The sequence below is a fragment of the Bubalus kerabau genome, chromosome 7 (assembly GCF_029407905.1).
Source record: "Bubalus kerabau isolate K-KA32 ecotype Philippines breed swamp buffalo chromosome 7, PCC_UOA_SB_1v2, whole genome shotgun sequence".
Lineage (NCBI taxonomy): Eukaryota > Metazoa > Chordata > Mammalia > Artiodactyla > Bovidae > Bubalus > Bubalus kerabau.
In genome coordinates, this window is record NC_073630.1 from 49,799,939 (window position 1) to 49,815,569 (window position 15,631).

Sequence of the window (15,631 nt, forward strand, 5' to 3'; positions counted from 1 at the left end):
ACCACCACATTTCGAAGTACTTCTCTAAGCTGTCAAAGTTATCGTTGCATTTAGTTCACTGGATTCTAATTGTGTGGACCTATGTATCTCCCAGACCACCTGACCTGCCTCTTGAGAAACCTGTATGCAGGTCAGGAAGCAACAGTTAGAACTGGACATGGAACAACAGACTGGTTCCAAACAGGAAAAGGAGTACCTCAGGCTGTATATTGTCACCCTGCTTATTTAACTTCTATGCAGAGTACATCATGAGAAACGCTGGGCTGGAAGAAGCACAAGCTGGAATCAAGATTGCTGGGAGAAATATCAATAACCTCAGATATGCAGATGACACCACCCTTATGGCAGAAAGTGAAGAGGAACTAGAAAGCCTCTTGATGAAAGTGAAAGTGGAGAGTGAAAAAGTTGGCTTAAAGCTCAACATTCAGAAAACGAAGATCATGGCATCTGGTCCCATCACTTCATGGCAGATACATTGGGAAACAGTGGAAACAGTGTCAGACTTTATTTTGGGGGCTCCAAAATCACTGCAGATGGTGACTGCAGCCATGAAATTAAAAGATGCTTACTCCTTGGAAGGAAAGTTATGGCCAACCTAGATAGCATATTCAAAAGCAGAGACATTACTTTGCCAACAAAGGTTTGTCTAGTCAAGGCTATGGTTTTTCCAGTGGTCATATATGGATGTGAGAGTTGGACGGTGAAGAAAGCTGAGCGCTGAAGAATTGATGCTTTTGAACTGTGGTGTTGGAGAAGACTCTTGAGAGTCCCTTGGACTGCAAGGAGATCCAACCAGTCCATCCTAAAGGAGACCAGTCCTGGGTGTTCTTCGGAAGGACTGATGCTAAACCTGAAACTCCAATACTTTGGCCACCTCATGCAAAGAGTTGACTCATTGGAAAAGACCCTGATGCTGGGAGGGATTGGGGGCAGGAGGAGAAGGGGACGACAGAGGATGAGATGGCTGGATGGCATCACCGACTCGATGGACGTGAGTCTGAGTGAACTTTGGGAGTTGGTGATGGACAGGGAGGCCTGGTGTGCTGCGACTCATGGGGTCGCAGAGTCGGACACCACTGAGCGACTGAACTGAACTGATGTATCTCCCTAAGAGACTTGAGCTACTCAGAGTCAGGAGCATGTCATTCAAACTTGGATACACATGGAACTTCCTTTGTAGTCCAGTGGTCAAGACTCCAACCTTCCACTGCAGGGGTGCAGGTTCGATCCTTGGTGGGAGAACTAAGGTCCCACATACCTTGCAGTGTGGCTAGAACAGAACAAAAACTTGAGCACACAACAAAAGGTCTCATTCTCCATATCCTCCAAACTACACTTATGCATGCACCTACCAGGAAGCAAGGTACTAAATTTCAGTGTCCTACTGACCCTCTCAGTTCCAGCTCCTGTACAATTATGAGTTCTCTTTCCAAACTAATTTTTAACTGTCCTATCTGGTCAATATTATAAGGCACCTCAAAATCTCTTGGGAAATAGAAGTGGGTTTTATTTATAAGTGAATGTGTTGGTGAGAATTTAATTAAATTCCAGAAAAGTAAAATTTTCATGCTAAAAGAATCCATAGGGTTCAACTGGTTCACTTCTCCTGTTTTGTAGATAAAAGAACTAAGGTTTATACCAGCCTTGAAACCTGGTCCCTGAATATATACTGTTTTTGACGCACATGACTTATTGAGTCTATACTTTTTAATCATGTGCTTATACACACACACATACATACATACACAGAGAAAGGGTTCTGTTGGTTCTAGTTTGGTTGAAATACTGAAATATCTGTCAGCCTCTAGGTATATACCAAGAGAAATGAAAACGTGTGTCTACACAATAACTTGTACATGAATGGTCATAGCAACATTATTCATAAAAGTCCCAAAGTAGAAACAGTCCAAAAGTCCATCAATTAATAAATGGATAAACGAAATGTGGTAGACTACACACTGGAATATTATAAAAGGAATGAAGTTCTGAAATGTGCTGCAACATGGATGAAGCTTGAAACATACTAAGCGAAAGAAGCAGGTCAAAATAGGCCCTATATTGTATGATTCTGTTTGTATGAAATGTCCTGTGTAGGGTCAAAAAGTATATTAGTAGCTGTGTAGGACTGAGGGAAAGAATGGGGAATGTCTGCTAATGGATATGGGTTTCCTTTTGGAGTGATGAAAATGTTCCAGAAATGAGTGTGGCAATGGTTGACACAACTCTGTGAATATAATACGAAAAAAAAAAGAGCAATGGATCATTTAAAATATATGTATATGTATATGTATGTGTATGTTGATACATATATAGCTCTAGAGCAATAGTGAATATTATTAGCTGGTTCTAAACAATGGCTGCCCACTTTACACGAAACTTGATTCCTCCAGTTCTTCACAATCTCCATGTCTTCCCACCCCCAACTCCAAGCTTGCCCACTTTCTTCAACTATGTTCTCTGCTTGGCTTGGATATTTGAGTTTTCAGCTTTTGGTCAAGACTAGCCATGGAATCCCCAAGTTGGAAAAGATGCCACTAGTCTGACCTCCCCACAAAACAAGACAGAAGGAGTCCTTATTCACATCCCAGGTGTCCTCTTCTTGAATGTCACCCTCCACTTGAACCCTTTCAGGGAGGAGCATTCACTTCCTAGTAAGACAACTCACTATTGCTGCTGCCATTGTCACGGCCACAAATGACATTTATGACACGATTCAGAAATTCCAAAATGCCTTCTCTTGCTTGATCACAGCAACAAACCTGAGAACTACTTATTGTCATCCACATCTTACAGGTAAGCACATTGAGAAATTGAGGGACCTGTCCAAGGACGTGGAATTCGAGGTCAGATTTTCTGATGTCAAAGTCCATGCCTTTTTAGTATGAAATATTTAAAAACACAATAAAAGTACCAACTCATATAAGAAACAAGCAGGTACCCACCCCAGAGATTACGCATTGGCATCAGATCTCCCATCTCTCTGCACTGTGTCGCTGATGTCAGTGTTCTTTATCCTGCACCATGATCTACCATTCTGAAGAGGACCAGATCAGCCCACTGTGGTGTGCAGAACTAAGTATACAATCCCACCATCATGGAGGGCAATTTTCCCCTTCATTTTAAATGAATATTCATGGAGATTTCCTTGGTTCAAACTAATCATTTGAAGAAAAAAAGAGGACCCCAAGGAAAGAATGATATAAAAATATTTGATGAATATTCTTATCTTAACATCTGCCATCTGTAGCAATCTCTCACTCTCTGTTTTCTAACAACTGGCAACCCTCCTTTCAAAACCCCCACAAGATTGACCCAATTGCTTTGTTATGCTTTGTTATGCTGCAGTATAGCTGTGTCAAGTAAGAGGACTTTAACCAAAATGGTTAAGGGCAAGGTTGTGGTGAAACCAATGGTTTAGATGTGCTAGAATCTAATAACAACTCGGGAAACAGCATGAGTTGGGGCGAAGAATCTGGGGAAGCTTTCCTGAGTCGACTGTTCATCAGTTGTCACATGTGGCTGTGACCCCAGCTCTCCTTTCCATCATCTGTGAAATGAAGATAAGATTGCAGGCTGGACCCCTTTTACTCCTGCCCCAGCCTAGTCTTCTCTGCTCCACGACCCAGCAGAGCTAAAGAAGAATCACCCCATGGCCGGAAATTCAACTCATTTCAGGAGCTGAATGCATTCAGAGGGCTGAGGAGCCAGCTCAAGATGAGTCATTTGGCTCAAGGGATGACTATCAGTGGTCCTAGCAACACACCCCACCACCAATAGCCATTTCATTTGATCTCCGTGATGATGCTCAAACCACAGATTTCCTGGGCCTGCATCCTCCCAGGAAATGGAAGCCAAACAGCAGATGATTCATATTTCCTCTAACAGAGCAAGATAGAAACTACTTGCTGCAGAAACTGCTACTGATCTTTTGAGGCCCTGGCCTGAGCTGCTCCCTCTACTTCCTTGGCCAATGGGTCTGAAGGCTGCCTGGCCTCTAACTGGCTTCTCTCCAAAGAGAGAGAGGGAGAGAAAGAAATAAGAGAGGAGAGGAGAGGGGAGTTGAGCTAACTCCTGTCGTGAGCCAGATCTGACTCCATCAGCCCCTGACTTACACTGTCCCATGTACTCACATTGTAAGGCAGATATTAGATGCACGTTCACTTATTCATTGTTTCCTCACTAAATGATACACTCCAAGAAGACAAAGACGGTATTTGGTTCACGGTTATGTGTCCAGTTTCTAGAACTAGGACATAATAATGTGTAATAATTATAGATGATGCTTCTACTAGATACTGTTCTGAGTGCTTCCACACAACTCAGACAAATAATAATAATAGTAATAAGCAGCATTTACCTTGTACCAGACACTGTTCTACTTTTATATATTAACTCAATTATTTCTCACAACAACCTTACGATGGAAAAACTACTCTCTCCACTTTCCAGATGATGAAACTGACACAGAGAGGAAAAAAAAAAATTGGCTTGCCTGTTCCCCTACAGCTAAAGATCTATGGAACCAGAAAAATAATTAATTAATTTTTAAAATATTTATTTTAAAAGCTATGGAACCAGGATTTAAGTTCAGGGCACCAGCCTTTGATTTTTTAACCATGATACCATTCTTCCTCTCTCCTGATGGATATTCAATAAACATTTGTTAAATGAAAGATCATATCCATGTTACAGATGCAGAAACTCAGATTCTTGCTAAAGTCCCACAGCTTGTAGGACCAGCTAGAGTTCAAATTGAGAACTCTCTGACCACAAACTACCACAGCCTATATAATTATTATTTTTTTTAATTATGGTAAAATAGACCTAGCCCTTCTCCAGGGCTTCCAAGGTGGCACTAGTGGTAAAGAAACCGCTTATCAATGCAGGAGACATAAGAGAGAAGGGTTTGATCCCTGGGTTGGGAAGATCCCTTGGAGTAGGCAATGCAACCCACTCCAGTATTCTTGTCTGGAAAATTCCATGGACAGAGGAGCCTGGCAGGCTACAGTCAATAGGGTCGCAAAGAGTCAGACACGACTGAAGCAGCTTAGCACATAGCACATACCTAACACAAAATTGTACTATTTTATTGTATTGTAACCACTTTTAAGTGCACAGCTCCGTGGCATTAAGTACATTCACATTGTAGTGTGACCATCATCACCGTTCATCTCCAGAACTTCTGCATCTTCTCCAACTGAAACTCTGTACCATTAAACCCATTTCCCCTTTCCTATAAATTATCAACAAGGAGAAAGGCAGCCAGGGTCAGACACTGGAGTGGAAAGACAGCTGTGTGAATGATTGGAGAGGAACAGAAAAGAATTCCTACCCTTGAAATTTGCTCTCTTGTGGGTAATTATAAATTCGGACATTCTAGTCACTAAAGAATCATTCATTCTTATAGTTTTTAAAGATTTTGAGGCCTTCAAGAGCACAAAGAGAGGATTAGGACATGAAGCTGCTATCAACAGAAGTACATGTAGGGATCCAGAGAGGACTCAAAGGGAAGAATGGAAGGCTGGCACCAAGAAACTCCCCTCCCCGCTAGCTTGTACAGACCTGGGAGCTGCTTTCTTTTACTCACTCATCAAGCATGGAGGAGTCCCCACCATATTTCAGGCACTGCTGAAGCCCTGGGGGCACTCTGGTGAGCATTCACACTGGGGGCCATGGAACGGTAAGCGGTGTGACCCTCCGTGCTCTGGAAGGAGAGGTGCTCAAACTCTGGGAACACACAGGAGGAGTTCGAGCTTTCTTAGGAGAAACAACATCTAAGCCAAGACCAGAGTAGAGCTTAACTGGATGAAGAAGACTGGGGAAAAGTGGGCAGAGGGCAGGGAGAATTTTCCAGGGAAAAGGGAACAGTATGTGTAAGATCAGAAAGGCAGATATCCTAGTGAGGATGTGCCCACTGATGAAGAAGGTGGACTGAGGCATGACATGGGAAGAACAGAGAGAGAGAGAAGGTTTGAGTGGTGGGTAGGGACCAGATCAGGCCTTGTAAACCTAATGAAAGAACATGGACTTTGTCCTGACAGCAAGGATTTTAAGCTGGAAGGAGGCATAATCAGATTTGCGTATCAGAAAATGTGGGGGATGGAAAGGAAGGAGGGACAGAAGTGAGAATAGGAAGACTCGGTAGGAGGTGACTGTGTGAATCAGGCCAGAGATGAGTGTTCTCTGAACCAGGACAGTGGCTGTGGTGGAGATGCAGATGGTGGATGTGTTCAAGCGTGACTGTGGAAGCAGAACGATCCAGACTCAGCAATTGCAGGGAGGCGGGCAAGAGACGTGTCACAAACCATGCCTTGGTTTCTAGTGTGGATCAGTGAGTGGGTGGTGGTTACATTCACTCATTCACTGAGATAAGGGGGCTGGTTTGAGGAAGGGGTTGTTAATCAGTTCCATTTTGGATGAGTTTTGATTGACGGTCTTTGAAACATTCAAGAGAAGATATCAAGGAGAATGGGGAAAAGGAACCAAGAGGCCCTGCTGGTGTGATTCTCCCTTCTGGGGATGCCAGGGTCAGACAGGGTGAGGAAAGGATGCCAGAAGACAGGTCAACTGCTAACTAACAGGTACCCACTAACACACACACACACACACACATCACACACGCACACATGCACACACTCTATATTTATGTGTGTGTGTATATATATATATATATTACACATGTGTGTGTGTATATATACATACATATATAATACATACAGAGAAGGCAATGGCACCCCACTCCAGTACTCTTGCCTGGAAAATCCCATGGACGGAGGAGCCTGCTGGGCTGCAGTCCATGGGGTCACAAAGAGTCGGACACGACTGAGTGACTTCACTTTCATGCATTGGAGAAGGAAATGGCAACCCACTCCAGTGTTCTTGCCTGGAGAATCCCAGGGACGGGGGAGACTGGTGGGCTGCCATCTATGGGGTCGCACAGAGTCAGACACGACTGAAGTGACTTAGCAGCAGCAGCATAATACATACACATGTCAGAATGGAACACAAGACAGTGTTGCTATGCAACGATTCATCTAGGTCAGTTTAAATGTCTAGAGTGAATCTTCAGAGGATGGGGAGGCAGGATGCAAAAAATCCCTGGAATGAGCTCAGTAGCTCCATTCTGATGCTATTCATAAATTTCTTGATCACAGACATTTTATTTCTAATATCAGCAACTCTGGCACAGACTTGCACCACTCAAAAACATACCAAGTGGTTTCTCTTTGGGGTGATGAAAATGATCTGGACTCAGATAGCAACAGTATCACACAACCTAGTTCAGTTCAGTTCAGTCACTCAGTCGTGTCTGACTCTTTGCGACCCCATGGATTGCAGCACGCCAGGCCTCCCTGTCCATCACCAACTCCTGGAGTTTACTCAAACTCATGTCCATCGAGTCGGTGATGCCATCCAGCCATCTCATCCTCTGTCGTCCCCTTCTCCTCCTGCCCCCAATCCCTCCCAGCAGCAGAGTCTTTTCCAACGAGTCAACTCTTCGCATGAGGTGGCCAAAGTACTGGAGTTTCAGCTTTAGCATCAGTCCTTCCAAAGAACACCCAGGACTGATCTCCTTTAGGATGGACTGGTTGGATCTCCTTGCAGTCCAAGGGACTCTCAAGAGTCTTCTCCAACACCACAGTTCAAAAGCATCAATTCATCGATGCTCAGCTTTCTCAAAGTCCAACTCTCACATCCATACATGACTCCTGGAAAAACCATAGCCTTGACTAGATGGACCCTTGTTGGCAAAGTAATGTCTCTGCTTTTGAATATGCTATCTAGGTTGGTCATAACTTTCCTTCCAAGGAGTAAGCATCTTTTAATTTCATGGCTGCAATCACCATCTGCAGTGATTTTGGAGCCCAGAAAAATAAAGTCTGACACTGTTTCCCCATCTATTTCCCATGAAGTGATGGGACCAGATGCCATGATCTTCGTTTTCTGAATGTTGAGCTTTAAGCCAACTTTTTCACTCTCCTCTTTCACCTTCATCAAGAGGCTTTCTAGTTCCTCTTCACTTTCTGCCATAAGGGTGGTGTCATCTGCATATCTGAGGTTATTGATATTTCTCCCAGCAATCTTGATTCCAGCTTGTGCTTCTTTCAGCCCAGCGTTTCTCATGATCTACTCTGCATATAAGTTAAATAAGCCGGGTGACAATATACAGCCCTGACATACTCCTTTTCCTATTTGGAACCAGTCTGTTGTTCCATGTCCAGTTCTAACTGTTGCTTCCTGACCTACAAATAGGTTTCTCAAGAAGCAGGTCAGGTGGTCTGGTATTCCCATCTCTTTCAGAATTTTCCACAGTTTATTGTGATCCACACAGTCAAAGGCTTTGGCATAGTCAATAAAGCAGAAATAGATGTTTTTCTGGAACTCTCTTGCTTTTTCCATGATCCAGTGGATGTTGGCAATTTGATCTCTGGTTCTTCTGCCTTTTCTAAAATCAGCTTGAACATCTGGAAGTTCACAGTTCATGTATTGCTGAAGATTGGCTTGGAGAATTTTGAGCATTACTTGACTAGCGTGTGAGATGACTGCAATTGTGTGGTTGCCTGAGCATTCTTTGGCATTGCCTTTCTTTGAGACTGGAATGAAAACTGACATCATCCAGTCCTGTGGCCACTGCTGAGTTTTCCAAATTTGCTGGCATATTGAGTGCAGCACTTTCACAGCATCATCTTTCAGGATTTGAAAGAGCTCAACTGGAATTCCATCACCTCCACTAGCTTTGTTCGTAGTGATGTTTTCTAAGGCCCACTTGACTTCACATTCCAGGATGTCTGGCTCTAGGTCAGTGATCACACCATCGTGATTATCTGGGTCGTGAAGATCTTTTTTGTACAGTTCTTCTGTGTATTGTTGCCAGCTCTTCTTAATATCTTCTGCTAGGTCCATACCATTCCTGTCCTTTATCGAGCCCATCTTTGCATGAAATGTTCCCTTGGTATCTCTAATTTTCTTGAAGAGAGCTCTAGTCTTTTCCATTCTGTTGTTTTCCTCTATTTCTTTGCATTGATCACTGAGGAAGGCCTTCTTATCTCTCCTTGCTATTCTTTGGAACCCTGCATTCAGATGCTTATATCTTTCCTTTCCTCCTTTGCTTTTCAATTCTCTTCTTTTCACAGCTATTTGTAAGGCCTCCTCAGACAGCCATTTTGCTTTTTTGCATTTCTTTTTCATGGGGATGGTCTTGATCCCTGTCTCCTGTACAATGTCAGGAACCTCTGTCCATAGTTCATCGGGCACTCTGTCTCAGATCTAGTCCCTTAAATCTATTTCTCACTTCCACTGTATAATCATAAGGGATTTTATTTAGGTCATACCTGAATGGTCTAGTGGTTTTCCCTACTTTCTTCAATTTCAGTCTGACTTTGGCAATAAGGAGCTCATGATCTGAGTCACAGTCAGCTCCCAGTCTTGTTTTTGCTGACTGTATGGAGCTTCTCCATCTTTGGCTGCAAAGAATATAATCAATCTGATTTTGGTGTTCACCATCTGGTGATGTCCATGTGTAGGTCTTCTCTTGTGTTGTTGGAAGAGGCTGTTTGCTATGACCAGTGCGTGCTCTTGGCAAAACTCTATTAGCCTTTGCCCTGCTTCATTCCCTATTCCTAGGCCAAATTTGCCTGTTACTCCAGGTGTTTCTTGACTTCCTACTTTTGCATCCCAGTCCCCTATAATGAAAAGGACATCTTTTTTGGGTGTTAGTTCTAAAAGGTCTTGTAGGTCTTCAAAGAACCTTTCAACTTCAGCTTCTTAAGCATTACTGGTTGGGGCATAGGCTTGGATTACTGTGATATTGAATGGTTTGCCTTGGAAACAAACAGAGATCATTCTGTTGTTTTTGAGATTTCATCCAAGTACTGCATTTAGGACTCTTTGTTGACCATGATGGCTACTCCATTTCTTCTGAGGGATTCCTGCCCGCAGTAGTAGATATAATGGTCATCTGAGTTAAATTCATCCATTCCAGTCCATTTTAGTTCACTGATTCCTAGAATGTCGACGTTCACTCTTGCCATCTCCTGTTTGACCACTTCCAATTTGCCTTGATTCATGGACCTGACATTCCAGGTTCCTATGCAATATTGCTCTTTGCAGCATCAGACCTTGCTTCTATCACCAGTCACATCCACAGCTGGGTATTGTTTTTGCTTTGGCTCCATCCCTTCATTCTTTCTGGAGTTATTTCTCCACTGATCTCCAGTAGCATATTGGGCACCTACTGACCTGGGGAGTTTCTCTTTCAGTATCCTATCACTTTGCCTTTTCATACTGTTAATGGGGTTCTCAAGGCAAGAATACAGAAGTGGTTTGCCGTTCCCTTCTCCAGTGGACCACATTCTGTCAGACCTCTCCACCATGACCCGCCCGTCTTGGGTTGCCCCACGGGCATGGCTTAGTTTCATTGAGTTAGACAAGGCTGTGGTCCTAGTGCGATTAGCTTGACTAGTTTTCTGTGATTATGGTTTCAGTGTGTCTGCCCTCTGATGCCCTCTCGCAATACCTACCATCTTACTTGGGTTTCTCTTACCTTGGACGTGGGGTATCTCTTCACGGCTGCTCTAACAAAGCGCAGCCATTGGTCCTTACCTTGGACGAGGGGTATCTCCTCAACGTCACCCCTCCTGACCTTGAATGTGGAGTAGCTCCTCTCTGCCCTCCTGTGCCCGCGCAGCCACCCCTGACCTCGGGCGTGTGGTAGCTCCTCTCGGCTGCCGCCTAGGGAACATATTAAAACCCATTGTACACATTTAAAGGCGTATTTTATGGTATGTGAATTATATTAATATCTCAATAAAAAGAATTCTTAGTAAAGAAAACACATAGACACACAAATCCTGGCCAGTAGCATCCGGTTACAGTGGCCCTCCTGACTTTTTTTTTCATATGTCTCTGGTTGGGCCAGTGTCCTGTGGCTTTTTACTTCAGTAGTTGAGGATGGTGCCATCCACCCTCCAGTAGCCTCCACCTCAAGGGCAGAGCCCAAAGGCCTGAGAGTAGGTGCATTTACTATTGAGGAACTTAAAATGTTGTAAGAAAAGTAGGGTGCTAAATAAAGTTGGTTAAGCCCTTAGAAATATACTATTATGAAACAAAACTTCAAATGAACAAAATATTGTTGACATTTTACTTATCTTTTACTTAAACTTATCTCCTTAGCTTATTTTAGGTGCTGTACTTAATGCTTTACAAACATACTTTAATCATCATAGTGACTCCTTGAAAAAGGTAGTATATCATAAACTGAGGCATAAAAAGATGACTAGCTTCACCAAGGTCCGCAGCTAATGGCAGAGCCCAGATCTGAACCCAGGCAATGGATCCCAGTGTGCACTCAACTGTCTCCTCCCAAATAATAGGTGCCCAGCAATCTCTTTATTCTCCTCATCTACGGGTTGCAGCCTAGACCTTGCTTCATCTCATAAGCCTCCTCGAGTCCTTGATTAAGCGCCTCTCCTCTATGGCTCTCTAGTACCTGTATTTCTCTTCTTGCATTATTTATCACCCTTGGCCATAACTGCCTATTTACTTTTCAACTGTAAGTGCTGTGAGGGCAGGAATCACAGCCATCTTGTTCTCTGATCTGCCCCCAGGGCCTAGCATATGGATGATTTTCCAAAATGACTTTTCAGAATCTTTCTATTCTGCAATTTCCAAAAATGTTTGGAAATTCATTTTTATGTGTTGCAGATAGTGCAATAATACAAGACTCCCCTCCCCGAGTGGTTTCTCTCTCCAAATGTTCAGTGCTTTATATTTTGTAACTGAGACTTGTTGACCATCTTTTGCCTCTGGGGCCTGTCCTCCTCGTTTTAATTGCGGTCCCAAACTTGTGGCGTAATTGAGATATTGAAGATGGAAAAAAGATGGTGTAACTTTTACTTAACTGGGTGTGACATAGCTGAGTAGGTATTTCTTAATTCCCTCTCTGGTACTCAAGGTTAAATAGCTTTAGCTCTATTATGTGAGCTTTGTGCCAAAAAACAAGTCATAGACCTCCCATTACAGGTGTCTTCATACCCCTGCCCAGGAGGGCATTACTGTGACTCCAAGAACCACATGGTCTTTTTCCTCATTTGCCATGTATCACTCCCACAGTTTCACTGCAAAAGCCTCCACCCTTCTCTACCTTTACCTCTGCATCCCATTTTAACCCTCAATACGCATGACCCAGAATTCACGGTCTCTGGGAACAAAAGGGACATTGAAGTAAACCTCAAAGCAAAAGCTGTAGATGGTTCTGTGACATCCTAGAGAACAACAACAAAAAACATGCTACATTTCTTTAATGCTCTAAGACAAATTAAACCTTTATCATGCCCTGCATTCAAAAGGAGCAAGAGTTGATAAATCCCAGAAATTTTCCATAATTTATCCTTGCCCCCTGCATTATGGGCTTCCCATATAGGGCTTCCCATGAGGTGCTAGCGGTAAGGAGCCCACCTACCAATGCAGGTTAGACAGAAGAGATGTGGATTCGATCCCTGGGTCAGGAAGATCCCCTGGAGGAGGGCCTGACAACCCTCTCCAGTATCTTGCCTGGAGAATCCCATGGTCAGAGGAGCCTGGAGGGTTACTATCCATGGGGTCGCAAAGAATCAGACATGACTGAAGCAAGTTAGCCTGCCTTATGGGGCTTCCCAAGTGGCACAGTGTTAAGGAATCTGCCTACCAATATAGAAGACACAGGGGACATGGGTTCAATTCCCTAGGTTGGGAAGATCCCCTGGAGAAGGAAATGGTGATCCACTTCAGTATTCTTGCCTGGGAAATCCCATGGAGAGAGGAGCCTGGCGGGCTACAGTTCACAGGGTCACAAAAGAATCTGACATGACTTAGCGACTAAACAACAACTGTGTATCATACAAGAAACTCGGGGCTTACCCAGATCAGAAATTTCGGGTAAATCCCTGGTCCTCCATCCACTTCAATGATACCCAGGAGCTGCTAATTACAAAATGCCAAGGTAATTTTTTGTCTTCATCTTCCTCCATTCGACATGGTTGACTTCTGTGCATGCTGAGTACTCAGTCACTTCAGTCGCATCCAAGTCTTTGTGACCCCATGGACTGTAGCCCACCAGGCTCCTCTGTCCATGGGATTCTCCAGGCAAAAATACTGGGGTGGGTTGCCACGCCCTCCTCCAGGGAATCTTCCCAACCTGGGGATCGAACCTGTGTTTCTTGCACTGCAGGCATATTCTTTACCACTAAAGCCACCTGGGAAGCCATGATTGACTTTTGCCTCTTCCCAAAAAACTTTGTTTCCACTTCTCTGGCAGTGACTTTGTTGGCTTTTCCTCCTCTTCTCTGACTGTAAAATTGGGGTGTCATTCTTAGACCTCTTCTCTCTCTTCACTCATTATGTAGATGAGCTCATCTGGCCCCATGGCTCTGAATACCATCATTCTGCACTAATCATTTCCCAAGTGACCTCCAACTTCTCCCCTCAACTCTAGACCCCTATAGCCTATTTGATATCTCCACCGTGGTGCCAACAAACATCGCAAATCTAACATGGCCAAAACCTGATCACCGCTATCCCCTCCCAATTCAGGTCGATCCTCATTTTTTCCCATCTGAGTAGAGGCAACTTTGTTGTACTGTTTCCTTAGGCTAAAAATCTTGAAGTCATTCTTAACTCTTTCACCTAGATAGATAGTGAGAGAGAGAATTCAATCCACCAACAAATGTGATTGTCATAAAGTTTCTCACCTCCTCCTCTTCTCCCACCCTCGTCTAAGTTACCAGCATAGTTCTGCTCAGATCGTTGCCATAAAGGGTCTATCTGCTTTGCTTCCATCCTAATCCCCTAAATCTGTTCTTCACAGAGCAGCCAAAGTAATCCTTTTCAATGAAAAATCAGATTACATCACTTCTCTCCTCAAAACTTTCCGATAGTTTCTTATCACCATCAGAGTAAAACCCAAAGCTTTACAATGATCTGCAAGTACCTACACGGTTCTCTCAGCCTGGAATACTCTTTCGCAATACTCACCCAGACCATTCCCTCACCTTCTTTCTGTCTGTATTCAAACGCAAACTTAAAGTGGAGCCTTCCCTGAACAGCCTATATATGCATCCCCTAGGCCTTCCTTTCTTCATGTCCTTGTCAGCTTTATTCTTCTTCATGGCCCTGAGCCTGATTTGTCATAAATGTGTTTATCTCTGAATTGTCTGTCTCTCTCCTCTGAAATGTAACCTCGTACAGAGAAGGGATTTTTGTCTGTTTCCTTCACCCCCATCCTCCACTCTTAAATGGAGTCTGCTCAGGCTAAAAGCTCGGTGTGTTGAGTGAGTAAATGACTGGCCACTGCCGCCGCCACGGGTGGAACTGTGTGGAGGGGGTGGTGCCAACAACCCCCTCTCTGATCTTTGCCAAGGTTCCCCCACTCGTTGCCCCTCATTCTCAGCCTTCAAGTCTTCCCAGACAACCATCCTCATGTAACCTTGAGAGTAGGTCTCTGCCCCTTCACACCTCCTCCCTGTCCCACAGACGATAACTTCACCACTACTCTTCAAATACAAACACAAACTGCTGACTTTCTCCTGGAGAGGAGAAGCGTAACAGGCAGTACATACAGCGTAATTCTTAATAGACTTTGGAGACCACCTTATTTTATCCAAGTCCTGGTCATTTAATAGTTATGTGGCTTGGGGCAAGTTCCTTCCTTCCTTCCTTTCTTTTTAATATTTATTTATTTGACTGCTCCAGGTCTCAGTAACAGCATGTGGGATCAAGTTCCCTGATCAGGGAGTGAACCCGGGCCCCTTGCATTGGGAGCTTGGAGTCTTAGACACTGGACCACCAGGGAAGCCCTGAGGCCAGTTTCTTAACTTCTCTGTGACTTAGTTTCCTTATCTGCAAAACAGAGATGATAAGGATTATCATCTTTAGGTGATTAAATTAGTTAATTCATGTTAAATGCTTGGAGTTGTGACATGTGTTCACTACCATTTTTGTGAATTGTTGGTCTCTTTCATAAGAGAGGGGAGCTACGGAGGAAGAGGTGGGTTTTTTTTTTTTCCCTTGCTTAGGGATTTTTGGCAGAAGGGGGAGAGTCCCTGTTATGCAGGTAGAGTAAATTTTCACATCAAAGGAACTCATGATAGGAGAGAGGTGGACTGTACAGCTCTTAGAGTTTCTGTCAGTTGGAGATAACCATGGGGTTGCTGTGAGGAATAAATTCATTCCCTCAGCAAATATTCACTAATGCTTACCATGTGCCAGGAGTGTAAATATGAAATAATGCAAAGTTCATACAACCAAGCACAGTTTCAAGTTGGAAGTCCATGCTTGATGAGTGAATCTATTATTCTTGACGTGAAGTATTTTAGCCTGGGAAGGGGAGACTAAAATCAACAGTATTCACTGAATTATTTCCTAAACCCAAGCCCACTCTAACCTGTCAAGATCCCTGCACACAATTCGACTTCCTCCAGCGACCTGCCCTACCAGAAGTCTTCTTGGTCTAGACCTCGAGGCGCTGGAGATGGGGTCCCGGCCAGGCAAGCGGGTGCCTGATTTCCTGCCCCAGAGGCGACTTGGAGGCCGCTACCCCTGCGGCTCCGGGCCAGCTCCCTGGCGACTTGCGCTTCCGCTGCGGCGCGCATGGCCC

At 44.0% G+C, this 15,631-nt stretch overlaps 1 long non-coding RNA gene across 1 annotated transcript; it reads right to left on the reverse strand.

The window, feature by feature from the left end:
* Positions 1 to 10,642: 10,642 nt before the first annotated feature.
* On the reverse strand, positions 10,643 to 13,791 carry LOC129657729 (uncharacterized). The gene is made up of 3 exons (XR_008717039.1): positions 13,728 to 13,791; positions 12,898 to 12,960; positions 10,643 to 10,731 (listed from the first exon to the last, which is right to left on the reverse strand). It is a non-coding gene; the product is annotated as an uncharacterized LOC129657729 (long non-coding RNA).
* Positions 13,792 to 15,631: the final 1,840 nt, after the last annotated feature.